The 20,224-nt window shown below is 37.7% G+C and overlaps 1 protein-coding gene across 2 annotated transcripts in view; it reads left to right on the top strand.

Moving 5' to 3' along the window:
- Window positions 1-20,224, top strand: part of LOC138708186 (prestin-like) — a 121,021-nt gene that overhangs the window by 54,641 nt on the left and 46,156 nt on the right. The gene's annotated exons all lie outside the window — the stretch shown is intronic.

Raw genomic sequence — 20,224 nt, 5'->3', positions numbered from 1 at the left:
TTCGGTATTTTAGAGGACTCCCCAGGTATGTCTTTATATTCTTTGCCGGCATTGGAGCATTTAAGCGTTTGTCACATCCGATATGCTATTTCACAATGAAACTTTTTCCGTGCTGACTTCAATTTCGCATGATTTACAAAATAAAGTACTTCATAAGAGGAAAATACGTCGTCACCGAACTCGGTCACCAGCTGTGACAAAAAATAATAATAAAAAAACTCTGTATACTTTGGAGTAAGGATAAGCTTCAGGGCTTCTACCGCGTTGTCTTAGTGTTAGTGGCTGACGTTTCGACCGCTGTGTTGTGGTCATCTTCAGAGCAGTTGTTGGATAAGGAAATAGTCTGCGAGCTCGTGTGTATATATATATATATATATAAATATGTATATATGTGTATATATATACATACAGGATGCGTCAGAAAGAACGGATGGATTTCACATGGCAAGAAAATTGTAAAGATTCATCAAATCAAAGATTTATTGTTATCAACATATTCACCAATACATGCAGTTTATTTATGTAAAACAACATTATCCATATGATGTCCTTGGCTTTCAATACAGGCATCGAGGCGTTTTCTGATGTTCGCCATCACTTTCACAGTCATAGCTGGTGCAATTGCCACTATTTCTTCACGAATCGCTGTCTTCAGTTCGTCCAGTGTATGTGATCGATGTTTACAAACTTACGCTTTCAAGTGGTCCCAAAGAAAGAAGTCGCAGGGCGTGAGATCTTACCGTAGCCTCGGACAATCTCAGTGCAATAGAATTTCGTCCAGGTGATTTCTTCTTTAATGTTGAACATGTGATACGAAATGGAAGCCATCCACCGCAAAATTGTATTCCGAGTTGGAATCCTAGCGTGACATCCGATGTTGAAATGAGTCCTGAGTGGCGATCACAGACTCTTCATTTTTCAATAATGTCTCTACGATGAAAGCACGTTGTACACCAGACCCACACCATATTCTCAACTGAAACTGCATTCTATGGCTGACCCAACAGTCGTGGTCCCCCTCACTATATCTCTCTCCTCGTTGCGTATCGATAGTTTGAAATCCATCCGTTCTTTCTGACGCACTCTTTATATATATATATAGGTGATAGGTCGTAGGTTCTCCTTCTGGCATCTGATTGGTCCTACGTTGTCCAATCCGGTTGAGGTCTGTATGAAGGTGAGTATTCATATTAAATACTGGCCCTCATGAGGTCCGAAAGAGTGACCTTGATACCGTGCCCGATGTCCGGATGAAGGGGGGGGCGCCGGGTACATGTGGAGACCTGGTTTCTCGTTCCTAAGTAAAGGTCGTAGGTTCTCCTTCTTGCATCTGATTGGTCCTACGTTGTCCAATCCGGTTGAGGTCTGTATGAAGGGGAGTATTCATATTAAATACTGGCCCTCATAAGTTCCGAAAGAGTGACCTTGATACCGTGCCTGATGTCCGGATGAAGGGGGACGCCGCGTACATGTGGAGACCTGGTTCCTAGTTCCTAAGTATGATCTTGGAATAGACTTTCCCATGAGTTGCCGAGTTGTAACCCCTCGTCCTTGTCGATGTTGTTGGGATGTTGTTTGATGTGGAAGGCTTCTTTAACCAGTCTTCTGTATAAAAGTTGTCTTCTTTATCTATTATCTTGATATTGTCGAATTCGATGGCGTGGCCTGAATCTGTTGAGTGTAAGACTATTGCTGATTTTTCGTATGGTCCGTATTTGCAGAGTCGGATGTGTTCCTTCCTTCTATCTTCCACCGTGCGTCCAGTTTGGCCTATGTATTTTATACTCTACTGTATACTTTACTTAAAGCTTTGAGAGACGCTGTACTCGTATTTGCTATACTGCATACCTCTGCTGACTGGCTTATTTAGTTGCGGAAGTTCCGTAGTATGGCTGATATAACGTGGGTTCAATGTTAGATGGTGCAAATTCAAGGAATATTCGTGCATGACGTAATTCAAACGTTGTCGTACAAGGCTAGGTCATGACTTGCGCCATATAATCTAAAATATATTTTGTGAAGAAAAAACTAAAAAAATGCAAGAAAATTGAAAATTACTTTAAAAAGTAACTAAATATTACACATGACAAATTCAAAATTGAGACATACTACTGTATCTTGGTTGTAGTGTGAGCGAAATGAGTTTGCACTGCCTACAGTGTCCCAACAATTATGAGATTTGATGAACATGGGAGCCCAAATCACGTCTGTTCTTTGCTTACGGTCAGGTGCGATTCGGTTCTCGGTCTCCACTAGATTTGACATAAACAAGGAGGAAAGATATTTTCAAAAACCCTGCGAGAATTGTGTTGTCTTTGTGGGTATGCACACAGTATACACACAATAAGTGTTGGGAATATCGGGTCGGATGCAGCATTCTGTTTTATGCATCATACAGTCAGGAAGTATCTGGTTTGAGCGATGTAAGATTACGAGGAAGAATGATGTCCCAGGAATGGAAGTCGTCAGAATCACTGAAACTGTTACAGGATGACGTTGAACCTGTTCAGGGTAAGTTTAACGCATGACGTAATACGAGTACTTCCAAGAACCGTTACGCGGTTCTTAAAGGAAGTTAGAAGATTTTTGGTGCAGCGTCACGCGTCATCTCACGAGTTTCTGGCGTAATTTAGTACGTTTCTTCAAAGCGCGAATTGCAATGTCAGTTCAGTCAATATTGATTTATGATTATTCACAATAAGATAAGTAATACCTCATGCTGGTCGGTGGCTGCGTGAATTCCTCTGGATGCACAGGTTGACAAGGATCACCGCATTGTGAAAATAGCAACTGGGACGGAACATGTTGTTCCTGTGAGAAAGTATAGGCTACGCATACAATGTTTACTTTCTTCTGCACCAAAAATTATTATTATTTCTCCTCAAATATTCATTGTCAATATTACAGATATTATTCTGTAACACAAATTAATAAACATTCTTAATATTCTCATAGCTATCAGTGCACATTTCTGTACAGATTACCGTGCACTTAACTGCGGAGTCCCGGCCAAACAAGTCACTCAGCTGAGTGCGCTCCTAGTATAATGGCAGTTGACCTGAACATAAAATGTCAACGTATATGCCTAATTTGGAGTCGGGCCACAAAGGGAAACACTGAAGGAGGAGAGTTCGGTCCGGTGCTGTGGATTGAATTCGGCGTAGCTCAGTGGTCAGAGCGCTTGGTACGTAGAACCAAGAACCCGGGTTCGATCCCCGGCGCCGCGGAGCGAAATTTTCTCCTCAAATATTAATTACTTACTGGTTTTAAGGAACCCGGAGGTTCATTGCCGCCCTCACATAAGCCCGCCATTGGTCCCTATCCTGAGCAAGATTAATCCAGTCTCTACCATCATATCCCACCTCCCTCAAATCCATTTTAATACTATCTTCCCATCTACGTCTCGGCCTCCTCAAAGATCCTTTTCCCTCCGGCCTCCCAACTAACTAATATTAATAAACAAAAATTATACTTTGAAGCCTCCACGATTTCAACAATAGTCACGGTGCGTTTCAAAATTTGCGTAAAATATTTCCGAAGAAATTGGACAAAATTCCGAAGACATAAGATAAAGAGCTCAAGCGAGAGGGTACAAATTCCTCCGAACATAATCTAGCATGCTGTCATAAAACTGGGTTGTTCCGAGCGCAGTAATGCTTATCACGAACTTCACCATGACCTTAAGGGTGATTGTGATAAAGATGATAATTGTGACGGTGACTAAACATGACCTTGATGGTGAAGGTAGCTGTGAGCGTTACAGTAAAGGTAAATGTAGCTTACAGTGATGGTAACTAGAGCTGTGAGTGTGACTGATTGTAACTGTAGTTGTGAGCATTTGTGACGGTAACGTTACCTGTCGGAGCGTTACAGTGATTGCAACTGTAGCTGTGAGCGCTACAGTGACTGCAACTGTAGCTGTGAGCGCTAAAGTGACTGCAACTGTAGCTGTGAGCGTTACAGTGACTGCAACTGTAGCTGTGAGCGCTACAATGACTGCAACCGTAGCTGTGAGCGCTACAGTGACTGCAACAGTAGCTGTGAGCGCTACAGTGACTGCAACCGTAGCTGTGAGCGCTACAGTGACTGCAACCGTAGCTGTGAGCGCTACAGTGACTGCAACCGTAGCTGTGAGCGCTACTGTGACTGCAACAGTAGTTGTGAGCGTTACAGTGACTGCAACCGTAGCTGTGAGCGTTACAGTGACTGCAACCGTAGCTGTGAGCGCTACAGTGACTGCAACCGTAGCTGTGAGCGTTACAGTGACTGCAACCGTAGCTGTGAGCGCTACAGCGACTGCAACTGTAGCTGTGGGCGCTACAGCGACTGCAACTGTAGCTGTGGGCGCTACAGCGACTGCAACTGTAGCTGTGGGCGCTACAGCGACTGCAACTGTAGCTGTGGGCGCTACAGCGACTGCAACTGTAGCTGTGGGCGCTACAGCGACTGCAACTGTAGCTGTGGGCGCTACAGCGACTGCAACTGTAGCTGTGGGCGCTACAGCGACTGCAACTGTAGCTGTGGGCGCTACAGCGACTGCAACTGTAGCTGTGGGCGCTACAGCGACTGCAACTGTAGCTGTGGGCGCTACAGCGACTGCAACTGTAGCTGTGGGCGCTACAGCGACTGCAACTGTAGTTGTGGGCGCTACAGCGACTGCAACTGTAGCTGTGGGCGCTACAGCGACTGCAACTGTAGCTGTGGGCGCTACAGCGACTGCAACTGTAGCTGTGGGCGCTACAGCGACTGCAACTGTAGCTGTGGGCGCTACAGCGACTGCAACTGTAGCTGTGGGCGCTACAGTGACGGTGACACTGTGTGAGCGTGACCGTGACGTGACGGTGACGGCTACGGCGTGACTGGCTATGAGCGTGACCGTGGTAGAAAGTCACCGTGACCACAACGCATTTTATGACGGTGACCGTGTCGAAGACATCGATGATTGGCCGTCATGATGACCATGAAATAGAAAATGCAGGCTTTGTAGGAAGTTTTGGAAATAGCAATTGAAATATTATTTGGATTCACGTCCGTGTTGGAACAGCAGGCAGGGTTTTAATCGCTGCTATTCATATTCCATTTTTGCAGTAGTTTCGTAGCATTATTCTGATCCGAATGAACGTAGAAATGATGTGAGGAATATTTCTACAGACGAATCATGTGGATGGAAGAATTAAGGTAGAGAGATCGACATTTTGTGGAATGAATGTGATGAGTAGGGATCGTACTTTGTCCCACGAGACTACAAGATTTAGTATTACTGGAGAGTTTAAGCAGACGACACACGTCGTCATTGGGCATAATGCTGAGGAAATTGACGTTGATCGATTGTTTCCGAGTTTATTGATAACTAGGTTATGGTGTTTCGCGTCGATTTGTATTGACACATTACTGTTTTATTGCCTGCCAATCAAAGCAGTTGCGTATCATCAGCGACAAGACAAAATTGATGATACAAAAAGGTATAGTTTATTTAACGACGATCGCAACTGCAGAGGTTAAATTAGCGTCGCCGTTGTGCAGGAATTTTGTTCTTCAGGAGTTCTTTTACATGCTAGTGAATCTACTGACATGAGTCTGTCGCATTTAAGCACACTTAAATGCAATCAACCTGCGCCGGGATCGAACCCACAACCTCGAGCATAGAAGAGCAGCGCTATACCGACTGCGCTACCCAGGCCGACCAAAATTGATTATATAAAGTCGAAAATATAGCAGTAATAGACGGCTGTGATTGGATGAAATTCAACTGATTCTTACACTGCATTGGTGAATTGGATTGCGAGCGAGAGAGTCACAAAAATAAACATGTCACCATATTTCCCTTTCTCGTGGAAAAGAACGTAAATAAATTTAGTATTATTCAGTGCGTTCTTACCTGCAACTGTGCATGCTTGAGAGGCAGAAATACCGCCAAGCAGAATCGTAAGATAATTTAGATAATGTATTGAAATCGTATGGGACTCTTTGCAGAAACAATATTTAGACAATGTTTAAGGTTAAACAACGCCTAAGTATGGCTGCCGCGTTGCGAAGATGATGATTAATAGCAGACACTGTCTAAACACCGCCGAGGACAATGTTTAACCTCAGTCTCATACAAGAGCACGAATGTATGAGTTATTCAATGGGGCACGCTGATTATATTGATGTGTTGATTTCTGGAGATATTTGTTACTAGTTGGACAGCCTCCTTCGACTCAAAACTCAAGGTAACAGTCATGAGTAGTGAATTGTGTTGACTGGATGCATATTACTTCAAAACAGAAAAAATGTCATTTTTGTTATCTCTGTATTTAGTTCATGTTTTAATAATTTCCAGAATACATTTTAAACGGGGGCGCCAGATAGTGGACGAGGCAGATAAAATGACGAGAGAAATGCATGGTAAACAGTTGCGTGTGATTGGCATTACAAGAAAGAAAGGCATTGTTGTACATTTATTTAAGGCTATGGATCGGTGAAAATAATGAAAAACCATTACAGATGGAAATTTTATTTTTAACCCTAAAAATAAAATAATGTTTCACTTTTCTAAATCTATTCATAAACTGCTTTATATAATGACAATAAGGTTCAATATTCACTGTTCAGAAGATTACAGCTTTCTTTTCCTGCCTTTTCTTTTATACTGGGCATCAGATACATCACGAGCTAAAGTCCAACAATAGTCTGCTAGCATATTGATACTCCACTGTCCTTGGTATCTTTTTTCCCTAGAACTTTCTTTATGAAAGCGCTCACCAGGCTCATCACTGAAATCGCCACAGTTCTCGGGGAAAAAGTCAAGATGGGAATGAAGGAAGTGAATTTTCAGGGACATTTTACAACCCATAGTTTCATACACCAACAGTAAATTTAGCATTAGTTCTTCATACTTCTCACTTCTATGGTTACCCAGAAAATTTAATACAACCTCCTTGAATGCAATTCAGGTGCCTCTCTCTTTTCCTTTCAACAAAGATTCGAAGTGATTATGTCTAATTTGTGGTCCATTGAAAACTTACTTACTTACTTACTTACAAATGGCTTTTAAGGAACCCGAAGGTTCATTGCCACCCTCACATAAGCCCGCCATCGGTCCCTATCCTATGCAAGACTAATCCAGTCTCTATCATCATATCCCACCTCCCTCAAATCCATTTTAATATTATCCTCCCATCTACGTCTCGGCCTCCCTAAAGGTCTTTTTCCCTCCGGTCTCCCAACTAACACACTATATGCACTTCTGCATTCGCCCATACGTGCTACATGCCCTGCCCATCTCAAACGTCTGGATTTAATGTTCCTAATTATGTCAGGTGAAGAATACAATGCGTGCAGTTCTGCGTTGTGTAACTTTCTCCATTCTCCTGTAACTTCATCCCGCTTAGCCCCAAATATTTTCCTAAGCACCTTATTCTCAAACACCCTTAACCTATGTTCCTCTCTCAAAGTGAGAGTCCAAGTTTCACAGCCATACAGAACAATCGGTAATATAACTGTTTTATAAATTCTAACTCAGATTTTTGGACAGCAGACTGGATGATAAGAGCTTCTCAACCGAATAATAACATGCATTTCCCATATTTATTCTGCGTTTAATTTCCTCCCGAGTGTCATTTATATTTGTTACTGTTGCTCCAAGATATTTGAATTTTTCCACCTCTTCGAAGGATAAATCTCCAATTTTTATATTTCCATTTCGTACAATATTCTGGTCACGAGACATAATCATATACTTTGTCTTTTCGGGATTTACTTCCAAACCGATTCCCTCCTTTATTTTTGAGTCACTAATAGCAGGAAATTTTCCCTGGATATGTTTAAATGCTTCAGTTTCATGATTCATATCTTGAACAAAATTCTTCATTAACTCTAACTTAATGTGTAAAGGGAGTAAAATTACTTTATTTTGAGATACAAGGGGTTGATGTATAATATGTTTCTTCCCTGGCTCTAGTGATTGTCGCTTTATTTTATAATGTTTATCTCGAGCGCGACTGTCCCATTCGCACAGAAAGCAGCAACATTTTGTGTAGCCTAATTGCACTCCAACAAGCAATGCTACAACCTTCAAATCCGCACATACAAACCGTTCGTACTTTGAATATTATCATTAAAGCACACTTTAAAGAAATACACGTCTTACACAGAATAATACCACGGAAATCTCCTGGTAAACTGAAGCGATTTCCTACGGGGAACCTGTTTCTCCCCCTCCAAATGGAACCGAAAAGGTCAATAAAACAATTTGTGCTTCTAGAATTGGTTTTGACATGGTGGTCTATTGTAAAATATAAACTACAGTAATGTAATTAAAGCTCACACACATCTCAAGTAAAATCAGGTAACCTCAAGCGAATTCATAATGCGAACCTCTTTCACCCCCTCCAAATGGACTCGTAAAAGGGCAATAAAATAATTTCCGTTTCTACATGTGCTTCTAATATGGTGGCTTAATTATACTAATATTGTTTTCACATAATGGGTCGTCACATTTGTAAAAAAAAATAGTTACACACGAAATACATTGATTTTTTTGATAAAATGCATAGGAAATTAATTATGTTGTGCATCTCGAAAACCCGAACCGATGGAACATTTTTCTTGTTATTTTTGAATCCAGGAGGTCAAAATTAGTAAGAATTTGTCAGTTTTATGTCTGCCGCAAAATGACTGTTGACCAGTGTTATCTATCACTGTAATATTGTCGAAATAATCTTATCGCACTTGATTGGCAATTGTTTCCGCTTAGTATGGGAATATTTTGGAAAGCAGTGACAGTTCATCCTCACTGAAACTAAGAACAAATTTGCGTGGAACATCACAACCTCATTAAAAGCAAACTACGAATCAACCAATGAGCATCCTCATCATCAAATACTTTTACTTTTAACTGATTTTTTTATTTTAGTAGGTTATTTTACGACGCTTTATCAACAGCTTAGGTTATTTAGCGTCTGAATGAGATGGTGATAATGCCGGTGAAATGATTCCGGGGTCCAACACCGAAAGTTACCCAGCATTTGCTCATATTGGGTTGAGGGAAAACCCCGGAAAAAAACCTCAACCAGGTAACTTGCCCCGACCGGGAATCGAACCCGGACCACCTGGTTTCGCGGCTAGACGTGCTAACCGTTACTCCACAGGTGTGGACCTTTTAACTGATGCCAATTCTATAATTGAATCGGTTATTTGGAAACCCACGTGGTATTCTACCGATTGGTTCGAGAATGCCGCTACTCCATAGTTGTGAGCTTTTCCAATAGAATGCACGGCAATAAAACTTCACTGGAGCCACCAACGAGCAGACTGTGCTAGTATTTAACTCGTTAGGAGCCACTCATCTCATCGATATTGTTGAATTGGCTTTCTAGGTGGAATCGCTAACAAATCGAAGCGACAGAAAACTGTTTTTCAAATTTCTCAGTATTCTCAATTTGAGTATGACTCAAATCAACCCGTTACTGGATTGATGGATGTATTTCCATTGGGATAACCTTTTGGAGTAAGACCAAACTTGCCTTCATCTTTACCATACTCATGAAAGCTCCTCATTAATGACAAAAAAATAAACGACATTAAGAAATTGGTTTGTTACATCCCTAGCGAAAAAAATGTATTTCTATGAATATATCTTATCTTGGCCAACAACTGCTAATGTTGAATCACCCAGAAGAAGACTTCTAGATGTATAAAACTAGAAGATTAAGAAATACTGAATGGCTACTGACTTCACAAAATGTAAGAAGAGGATATAAAAAATTTAACATTTTGTTTGGATGTCTCTTTGTATTGTCATATTTATTTTTCTATTGTGTTAATATGATCATTGTATTAGTGTTAGTGAATATTCCGTTATTTAAAATAAAAATACTTGTGCCTTTGTAAATAGGTACTATTCGTACACTGTTGCCATAACTTGAAAAAAAAAACTATGTTATACTTATGCGTTCTAAGTATTCATTGTCACCTTTATTATGGTTGTTGTTGTTTAGTCAACTGTCCGAAGACAGGTCTGAACCTCACAAGTGATACCAACAAGGCACCACTTATTAGGCAACTAGGCCAGAAAATAATGGGGTAGGGTGGCCAGTTTCTTTTCCCCTCCATTGCATACATCGCAGATTTGCTACATATTACACTAATGAACCAGCGAATAGGGATTATAAAGAATGGACACTGAGCGAATTTTCCTGTGTTTTGTTTCTCTGTGTGCCGGCGTTTAGTTCCACTTTCAAGCGCTAGAGGTTGGTGTAATCGAACATACGCTATTGAGTATAGAGTTGAGACCGTTGCTTACGAGATTATACAAGCTGGCGCATAGAGCTTGAAAAACGAGTCTGAAGTGGTTCCCTCGTAATGCCAATTCCGCCGCTCGGAGCGCTGTTCTGCCCAATATATTCATAGCAGAACACTTAAAAGACATTGACATTTGGGACATTTAAAGGACTCATCATTGCTTATTAAATGCTTCGTACAATATTTTATGGACAATAGACGTAATTTGCAAACTTCTACTCCTCAGTTATATTACAATAAAAGGCTGTCATTCTTGATATTAATACATATTACATATAAACTGAGGGACTGTCTGCTCTGTACTTCAGTTCATACACCAAACATTTCCGGAAATAAATTAACTTGACATCTTACATATACGCACTATAGCCTACCCTTTTCACCTAATATTATTAATATTGTTATTAAATAAGATATTGTAACTAATTAAGGTACTGCATTATCTTTAATTTCCTTGAATTCATAATTACGCATTTGCAAGAAGGCCTAACTTTTTCCTCTCTTTTAAAAAAAAATACGGACGTCACAATAACTGAGAAGTATAATTATTGCGCGATTTTTTCTTGCAGTGGTGAAAACATTTCTATAGGCCTACTGATTAATCTATTGAGCATAGTAATAGTAAACGCTGTAGTATTTTAGTGCGTGTACGCCTACTTAGCTCTTGTAAAACGAAATTTTCACTTTCACTTTCAACGGAACACTCACTTATATTCAGTTCTTGTATCTTGCAGTAAATTATCCATTTGTGATCATCTTTCCAATATAACCTCCCATTGAAACGACCACTTAAAATCATGAACTAGAATTCATTATTTTAAAAACATTTCCACGTACATACTGTTATAATTGTTATGAACCACAATACAAAAGACAACACTGTGAAATTGGATTAATTTACCAAGATCAACATCAATACCGGTAGTATAAAATCACATATAGGCCTAGGCTGTATTATTTCATTACTTTATGGTATTAATTAGAAGAATTAATTTTGAAGAATTTACAAATATGCTGAAATAATTTATGACACCTCTTATAGAAATGTAAAAATATGTATGTATATTTTGAAACAATGGATATAGCACCACTTGAAAATGTTGAGCATTTTAACAGTAACTTGTAAATTGTTCCATCACGTTGTCTATAGTGTTCATTTATTGTAGCACTTTTAGAACGAACGTGGTTCACATACATAAGAAGGAATGACGATGGAATGAGTCGAACACATACAGTTTTCTTTAATTTTTAGCAAATGATGAAGTTGAATATATACTATTACTTCATATCCTAACATAAGTAGAGTTGTCACCATAGATGTAACACCTGAAATGAATATAAAATAAATTAATGTACTGGTAATGATACAAGAATAAAAAGAAATTAGGCTAGACATAACCTCACAAAATTACAAACACATGCTAAAACAAAAAAAAAAAACTTTACGTATCCGTATATAATAAAACTAGATATTCCAGATATAATTTGTTTCACACGATAACCACCTCAGCCTATTTCGGCAGCAGCCATTATTAGTTACAGTTTGAGGTGCATTACCTAATCTCATAATAACCTTGTTAAGTTCTCTAACCTAATTCACTGAAAATTACGTAACAATACACAGGTCTAAAATACAGACAAATACACATTAATTACCTAATAAGTACAGCATGAAGATAATTCATTACTTTTGTCGGTATTTTCTAAAAGAGAAAGGTAAAACAGTAACAACATTATCTTCAATGTTTACATCACGTCGTTCACATTTTCATTAGGCCTATATCAGTAATGCTTGGTAAGTGAAACAATGCATGAAATTATTTTACATTTCGGGTCACATCATTCGAGAGTCGGAAAATGCAATTCGCCACTTTTAACATAGCATTGCTTGTTATATGAGAGAACTTTGACATTTACCTTAACCTATAAAGATACGACCCGTTGGTACCGAGTTCTTCACATAGCAAAACACAGACAATTTTCGAATTTAACTTAGCTGAACAAACTTCAAATAACACTGTAATATGCTTGGCATATTTATAATATTCGTACTCAATCAGTAATGCACAATTAATCGAACTATTTTCACGATGCACAATGCTTTGTAATGTTACTATTCATCATTTCATAGGGCAGAGAGGCGAACCTAGCGGCAGAAATTGTCATGACTCACAGAGACCTACTCTCGATCGTGCTATGCGCCAGCTTGTGTAATCCCGTAAGCAACGGTTGAGACACAGGATCCAAACATCGCCTACCTTATTGCATAATCCAGTAACGCTTTGCTTCAGATAAATTCAAGTTAACAGCTTTTCCTTATTTATCAGTGGCAAACTAGTTGTAATAATATTTTTTTTATATTTCAGATATAATAAATTATATTATAAAATAATATAATCCATTATAAAATTAAGTATCGAATTCGTTTAATATTTGTATATAATATAATACAGGTATATGGTTTTACTTCTCATAAGAGTTTTATTTTTCCATTTTCAGTGCTATCAAATCATTACATAAGTTATTTTAATTGTTGTTGTGGTCAGCGTCTCAACTCTCATTATAAAGAAACTCTAGAGTCTAGACATTACAGTTAGTGACGGATTTATTATTTTATGGATCCAATTTATTTTATTTGAGTACATAATGTACCTAGATCTATTAATTATATGTTATATTTCCGCTGTGTCGACTGCTAGCTGGTGTGATGTCAGCGCCAACTCTAGGGAGAAAGCAGAATCTCACGCTCTAGCTGGCTTGAAGGTCATTGAAATCAGTCGGGCTACATCAAAGGTACCGACGCGAAGTGTCCATACGCTGAATGAACTTCAGATTCATGCAAACAATAATTGTTTTTCCTCTTACACATATCGTCAAGTGAGATGTACTGCCTGATAATAGATGTACATATCAGCCAGAACGTCAATCAGAGGCATTTTATTATGGTATTTGTATAAACAATGTATTTGAATACTTGTTTATGAAAAATATTATTTCTGTCTCATTATGTTCCAGCAGATAACATTGCTTGTCATTGTTTTTCGAAAAGGCCACAGCTCCAAGACACATAATTAAGAGGTTACACACTTAAAGACGAATTTAGATACATAAAAACAATTCATATTAGTCGATCTTTAGGCCTTTATTGGTAATCTCAATTTAAGTATAGGTAATGTGAATTCTGAGAAATACATTTTTTTTCACCTGTAAAATTTGATTTCATGAAGAAGTGGCCTTTGCCAAATAACAGATTCAATTATACTTTCAATTAAAATAAGTCTGTGTATTAATACGCCTATCCATATTATAAAGTTTCAAACTTTTGTTTACAATTAACAGGTTAAACGACGACTTTCATTGTGTTCAGATCAAACTGAGTTTAATAAAATGCAATACTTCACACATCAGCTATTTACTTATTCACTTGTAGTTGAGGTCTTAATACTAGATGTCAAGAAATACTGAATTGTGAATAAAAATACTTCATGTGTGTATGTATATATATATATATATATATATATATATATATATATATATATATATATACGAGTAGTTCAATAGGTGGCAAATAGTACTAAAGCATATAAAAGACCGAAATTGGTTATGCAATAAATTAAATTGAATAAAATATGTTATCGCTTTGAATAATTTCGAGGGAAAAATTGTTCCGGGGCCGGGTATCGAACCCGGGACCTTTGGTTAAACGTACCAACGCTCTCCCAACTGAGCTACCCGGGAACTTACCAGACACCGATCCAATTTTTCCCATCTATATCCACAGACCTCAAAGTGGGCTGACAACCGTCAAGCAACCAAAATTGAGTGCACACTAACTCTGTGTGACTTAAATTGTGGTTTTCTGTTAACGAACAGTGACGTATATTATGCAAATCAAGCTTTCAGGTTTAACTCCCTGTGAAGTTGATTTGAATAATTTCGAGGGAAAAATTGTTCCGGGGCCGGGTATCGAACCCGGGACGTCTTGTTAAACGTACCAACGCTCTCCCAACTGAGCTACCCGGGAACTCTCGCTCGCTTTCATTTTATTAATCCTTGTTATTAAATATTCTACGCACGAAATAGTCTCAGCAAATTTCTCTCGTGGAGTTATCTTTTGAGACAATCTCCTTCGCGCTTTGCTCCGCTCCGTGTTTGTGAAATGAAACTCACTCGTGGTATTACTTATGTAATATGATGACTAGGGGGTATTACTTATGTAATATGATGACCTAAAAATCTACTTTAAATGACCATAAAATGCTCTTAAAATAATGTAAAAATGACATAAAATTAAAAGAAAATGACATTTAAATATTATTCAAAGCACTCACACCACACCTTCTTAAAAATTAGTCACCTTGTTTCAATGACTGCCCTGCAAATCTCGGAGAGAGGAGGCAACTTCCTGGAATTTGGCTAAGATAAAGGAAAAGGGCATGCAACAAAATGAAGGTTTTAAGGGAAAACTATAGATTTTAATGAGGGTTTACAATGTGTTTCAATCAGGGGTGGTCCATGTTAGTGCCTTCATTCTCCGTCTCCTCCTCCTTCCGCTCTTCACTTTTGTTACCAGATCTTCCAGATCAGGGAGTGTGAATGACGAAACAAATTGTGGCGCAGCGTGCATTCTTGCAATCTTTGTGTTGAAAATATTGTCGACTACAGTAGACATCCCTTCCGAACCATGTTGGGGACACAACGTCCTGTCCAGGACACGATGAAAGTTTCCTCCCTTCCAAACATAAATTCTAGAGACACCCTCGTACCGACAAAAGAAAAGTAGCGGCCAAAGCCCTCGCTTAAACTAAGCTGTTGTAAAGCATTTTATATTATACTTCCGTTGTGTAAAGTGAGGCATTCAGTGGAATGAGGGATGGACTTTAGAATCTGTTCCAAACTACAAAACTCAAACTTCACTGTTATTCACTTAATCAGTAGATAATTACTACTGACCTATTTGCTTAGATAAAGATTTAACAGATCTATCGGTAAAGAAGAAAGTAAAATACATTCTAAATGATCTAAAAGTTTTTCAAAGTATTAAAAATGACCAAAAAGTGCCGAAAAAGGTATAAAATGACCTATTACTTCAAAAACGCCAAAAAATGCAATATAAGAAATGATTTCTTTTACGTTTATATTAACATAGAAGGTATTTCTATATTAATGGGCTTCGTTTTAATGTGAAAAATAAGAAGACGACTTTTCATCAACATCCGCCCCCTAATGATGACAATCTTGTTAATAAAATTGTCATTTATTTACAAAGTTTGTTTGGGACCTCTAGCGCTGCAACACTGTATATTGAAATGGTAGGCACAGTGTTAAAATCATACGCCCATAAACCGACCCTTTGTCCTTCCAGTATCTTTGGTGTTCCTTTGTTGTCTTCAGTGCTGAACATCTCTCTAGATGGTGCTTGTGCGTTTATTGTTCCTGGTGACATAGGATGCAGAATGGGCTCGAGTAGATGTTAGTACCACAGTCTAATATATACAGTCACGCAACTTCAACACTTTTTTTGCCAACATTCACGACACTAGCGCTCAAGCGGCAGGCAAGGCACTGGTCATAGGGTTAATACAGCCAGCACGTGCTTTAAAGGTATGCGAGATGTTATAATAACATTTTAATCATGCGTCGGAATAAAGGCAATGTGTGCAATGACGAAAATTGCAGTAACAACAAGTTTAAATCTCCGAATTTGTCGTTCTTCAGATTCCCTAAAGACCAAGAGAAAATCATAACTCAGTCTTAATCTATAATCCACGCTGTAGGTAGCCTGCGTATTGTGTTCTATAAAACATTTATTTGTTATCAGTTACCTATTTGTATGTCAGGAAGGAGAGTTTAAATAAAAACAAAGTAAATACCTGTTGCAATATATTATTGTTTTGCAGAGATCATGTGTAAATGTGTAACCATTCCGATTTTGGATAATGTATATACAGTTTTTAATGCAAGTAATTCCATAATTTTTCTATTCGTGTTTTTTTCTTTATATTTTTCCAAAGTTGAATGTTATATTGCATTCAAGTAGGGATTATGGTGTTAATTTTTCAAGAATTCCTGGCGTATTATAATCCTTTTGCAAAATATTCACCTCTTGAATAAATCCTGACTGTGTCGATAAATTTCTGATGTGTTGGTGTAGATTCATGTGGCAGACGTATTAGGTTCTCAAGAAATAAAAGAGCCTTTTTAAATTTAATATAAAAAGCAATCTTTTCTGTAATAATTTGCATGACTGTTATTGGTGTTGATTTTACATTACCAGTGAATATTTGAGCCGTTCAGAGCAGAAGTGGTATAAGTCAAAATTAGGTAATGAGGTTTAAAGTAAAAATTCTGTAAAATACAGCGCAAAGTAGCAATTAATATATCCTTCGTGCTATTCACTGACTACTAATAGTTTAAATAAATTCAATATTAACTGCTACTTTGCGCTGTATTTTACAAAATGTTTACTTTAACCCTCATTACCCATTTTTGACTTACACCACTTCTGCTCTGAAAATAAAATTAGGCCTAAATTTTGAGTTAATTGAAGTTACAATTTTTTCAACAAAATTGTGTATTCATTTGTTCTCACCTACGTCATAATAACAGTAAGTGCATGTAAATTACGTATTATATAGGTAGGGTAAGTTAAAATTAAGCTTATGTGTGAAAACTGGAAATGTAATGTAAAATGCGGTAAATTTTCCATAAAAATTTAAACCATAATATCAGCACTATTAGCGACTCAAAATAATAATAAAAAAATGGAAAAATAATTAACTTCATAAATCAATGTCTGTCAAATTAAGGTTTAAATCTTCCCCTTTTCAATTTTTAAGTTTACCACAGCGGCCGAGTTTACCCCAATTTGCGGTTGGGGAAATAGTTAATTTCTCAGGAAATAGGGAGAGGAGTTCACCACGCGATGTACCCTGCGAGATATGCCCTACAATTTTGACTCCTCTCACAGGAAATATAGAGTTCCAATGGTTCATAAATATATTTAGGAATGAATTGAATTAACCATCCACGTACAAGCTATTATATTATTTCAAACCATGATACGTGATCAGGGCCATGATTCAGTTGTAAGGAGCAGAAAGAATTACGTTTATTCTCAGCTTATGAAACTTGTGGATTAACTGCGTGTGAAATTCTTCTAGGATTCTAAAGTAAAATTAACAAGAACCATATACATTTACTGTATAGCATAAAAGTATAAAACAAATTACGCAAAACCCGTTTTCTGATGTGTTATCATATGTCGTGTGCACACTTTTAACTTGCCTGCCTCTAGAGGGCTACTGTCGCGCCAGCTGTCAAATGTTGGCATATTTTATACGTATGAGTTGCGCGACTGTATATATTAGACTGTGTTAGTACTTAGCCAAACAGTTATGTCCAGTAATTATTATATGTAATTGAAGACCTGAGCTGACAAACATTCCAAGTCCATTGAGGTAAACTGTACAGGAGAGCAAGAAAACTACATAGGCTTGCAGTATGTAAGTATTGAAATAAATATCTGTATTATTAAACAACACATGCTTAGAGTCGGACTTGGGATATTCTTTTTTTATAGGATAGCAGCCTATGCAAAACACGATATATGTCGGGTAAAAGTCGAATTTCTTAAATCTTGGACTTGGGACGTTTGTTAATTCAAGCCTTCAATTATGACATAGGTAGTATCAACGAATAATCTGCAACAGGATATACATTATTACCATCAAATCCTCATAATTCTGCAGTGCTTGGAAAAAGTGACATAAGTCAGTTTCCACAAAACTTTTTTGATAATTTATTGACAACTTACACTGGTTTATGTCGATTTGATTTTTTTCTGTATGAATTATTGTTTCGTAAGTTGTCAGTACTTTACTTACTTATTTACTTACTTACTGGCTTTTAAGGAACCCGGAGGTTCATTGCCGCCCTCACATAAGCCCGCCATTGGTCCCTATCCTGAGCAAGATTAATCCAGTCTCTATCATCATATCCCACCTCCCTCAAATCCATTTTAATATTATCTTCCCATCTACGTCTCGGCCTGCCTAAAGGTCTTTTTCCCACCGGCCTCCCAACTAACACTCTATATGCATTTCTGGATTCGCCCATACGTGCTACATGCTCTGCCCATCTCAAACGTCTGGATTTAATGTTCCTAATTATGTCAGGTGAAGAGTAAGTTGTCAATAAATTATCAAAAAAGGTTTGTGGAAACTGACTTGTGTCACTTTTCCCGAGCACTGCATAATTATCCATTCCTCCCACCGAACATCCTCATATTCATGTTCTTTCACTGTGGCTGTTCCTCGGCTTTGGAATTCCCTACCGAGTAATGTCAGGGAGTGTCAGACATCAAACCAATTTAAGAATAGACTAACGAAACATTTTTCTAACAATTCTAGTTAATAATAATAGCTCTTTCAGGTTTCTCAATGTTTAATGGTTATATATATATATATATATGTATATATATCTCACAGAATAAATATTTAAATTATCTCATTATTATTATTATTATTATTATTATTATTATTATTATGTTCCCATTAGAACAAAATATATAAAATTAATGATATGGAATTTAAAAATCTCTATCACATTTTTCCTTTTTTCCAATCTGATAACAGACGGTCACATTGCGGGACGGAAAGACGGTAAACCCACACTATCTGAGATCTCTATTCTGCCTAGCTATTATGCTATAGATTTTTCTTTAACAGAATTAACAATTTCAAACTTCAGTTGGTTGGGAAGTATGCATCTATTCTCCTCCATGTAGCAGAAATGTAGATTCGAGTCGCGGAAACTGGTTTTCAAACGTAATCTGAAATAACTTGTAAAAATGGTTAAAATGTGGAACGTGATGCTGACAATAGCGTAATTAATGCATTTTTTCCCAGACGTCCTTCAGTGTATTCAAGGTTAGTAGAAGAGAAAGGATCTGTTCGACATCTCCTAATTACTCAACTAGTTTCCTTTATTCCTTCTTGTAGGCATTTAAGAACTCATTACGTATGTACACTAATTAGATATTTTTTGTATAATTCATTTAAGTTTTATAATTAGATCCTGTGTCTTTATTTAGCTATCTACGATATCCTCGAATTTAAAACAGTTTTAAACTTGGTTGTAAAATACGTGTTAAACTGTGTTGCATGAGTAAAATTTCTACATCGTACTTGATTTAGACTAAGGACAAATAGCATGTGTCAGATGCATGATTAGCTGCCGCCGAATGATGCGGCAGGAGAGGAGAGGTCACTGCTATGCGGGTGGTATTTCCTCCCTTCCTTGGTTATTCTATCGGCTTACATGCCAAGCGTGAAGGTGCTGGCGACTCTGATGGGAGGACAAGGGAGAATTTTTAACAATGTGCGAACTTCCGGTATTACTTGTCGAGATACATTGAAAATTCGCTGACACAAGGTATTTATTCTTCTGCACAAACATCTTCTACTTTAGCAGCATTTAATTCTGGATAATTTCGTAGCGTAGCAAGCTGTTTTTCTTACCGCACTTGATAACTGCATTTTCCAGTTGGTGAAGAACGTAGATCTTTGTAATCAAATCTTGAATATAGTTCTTTCGGACCTGCATCTACAATAGCACAATATATTTTTTTTTCTGTAATGCAGCAACCAATGCTTCAGCTGGACCTGTCTCTCGCCTTGATACTTTTTTTTTTTTTTTCGTTTTCGGCAATGAAATGTTATTTAAATTATCTTGAACCAGTAGTGTTGGTTTGAGCATTTTATTTTTGTTTCGGTTAACAAATAGGCGGTATGGGTCTGTGATGAGATAACTAGCTATAGTCCCGTCGCTCTAATTTCCTGCAGCCAATCACGTTGCAGGTCGGCTACATTTAAACGTGTGCGTCTTGTGATTCGCTGATGAAGACGTTATGCATTTCCTAAGGCTCGATAAATACTTA

This window comes from Periplaneta americana, chromosome 10 (assembly GCF_040183065.1).
Source record: "Periplaneta americana isolate PAMFEO1 chromosome 10, P.americana_PAMFEO1_priV1, whole genome shotgun sequence".
Lineage (NCBI taxonomy): Eukaryota > Metazoa > Arthropoda > Insecta > Blattodea > Blattidae > Periplaneta > Periplaneta americana.
The sequence above is the reverse complement of the archived record's forward strand: the minus strand, read 5'-3'. Positions and strand labels throughout refer to the sequence as shown.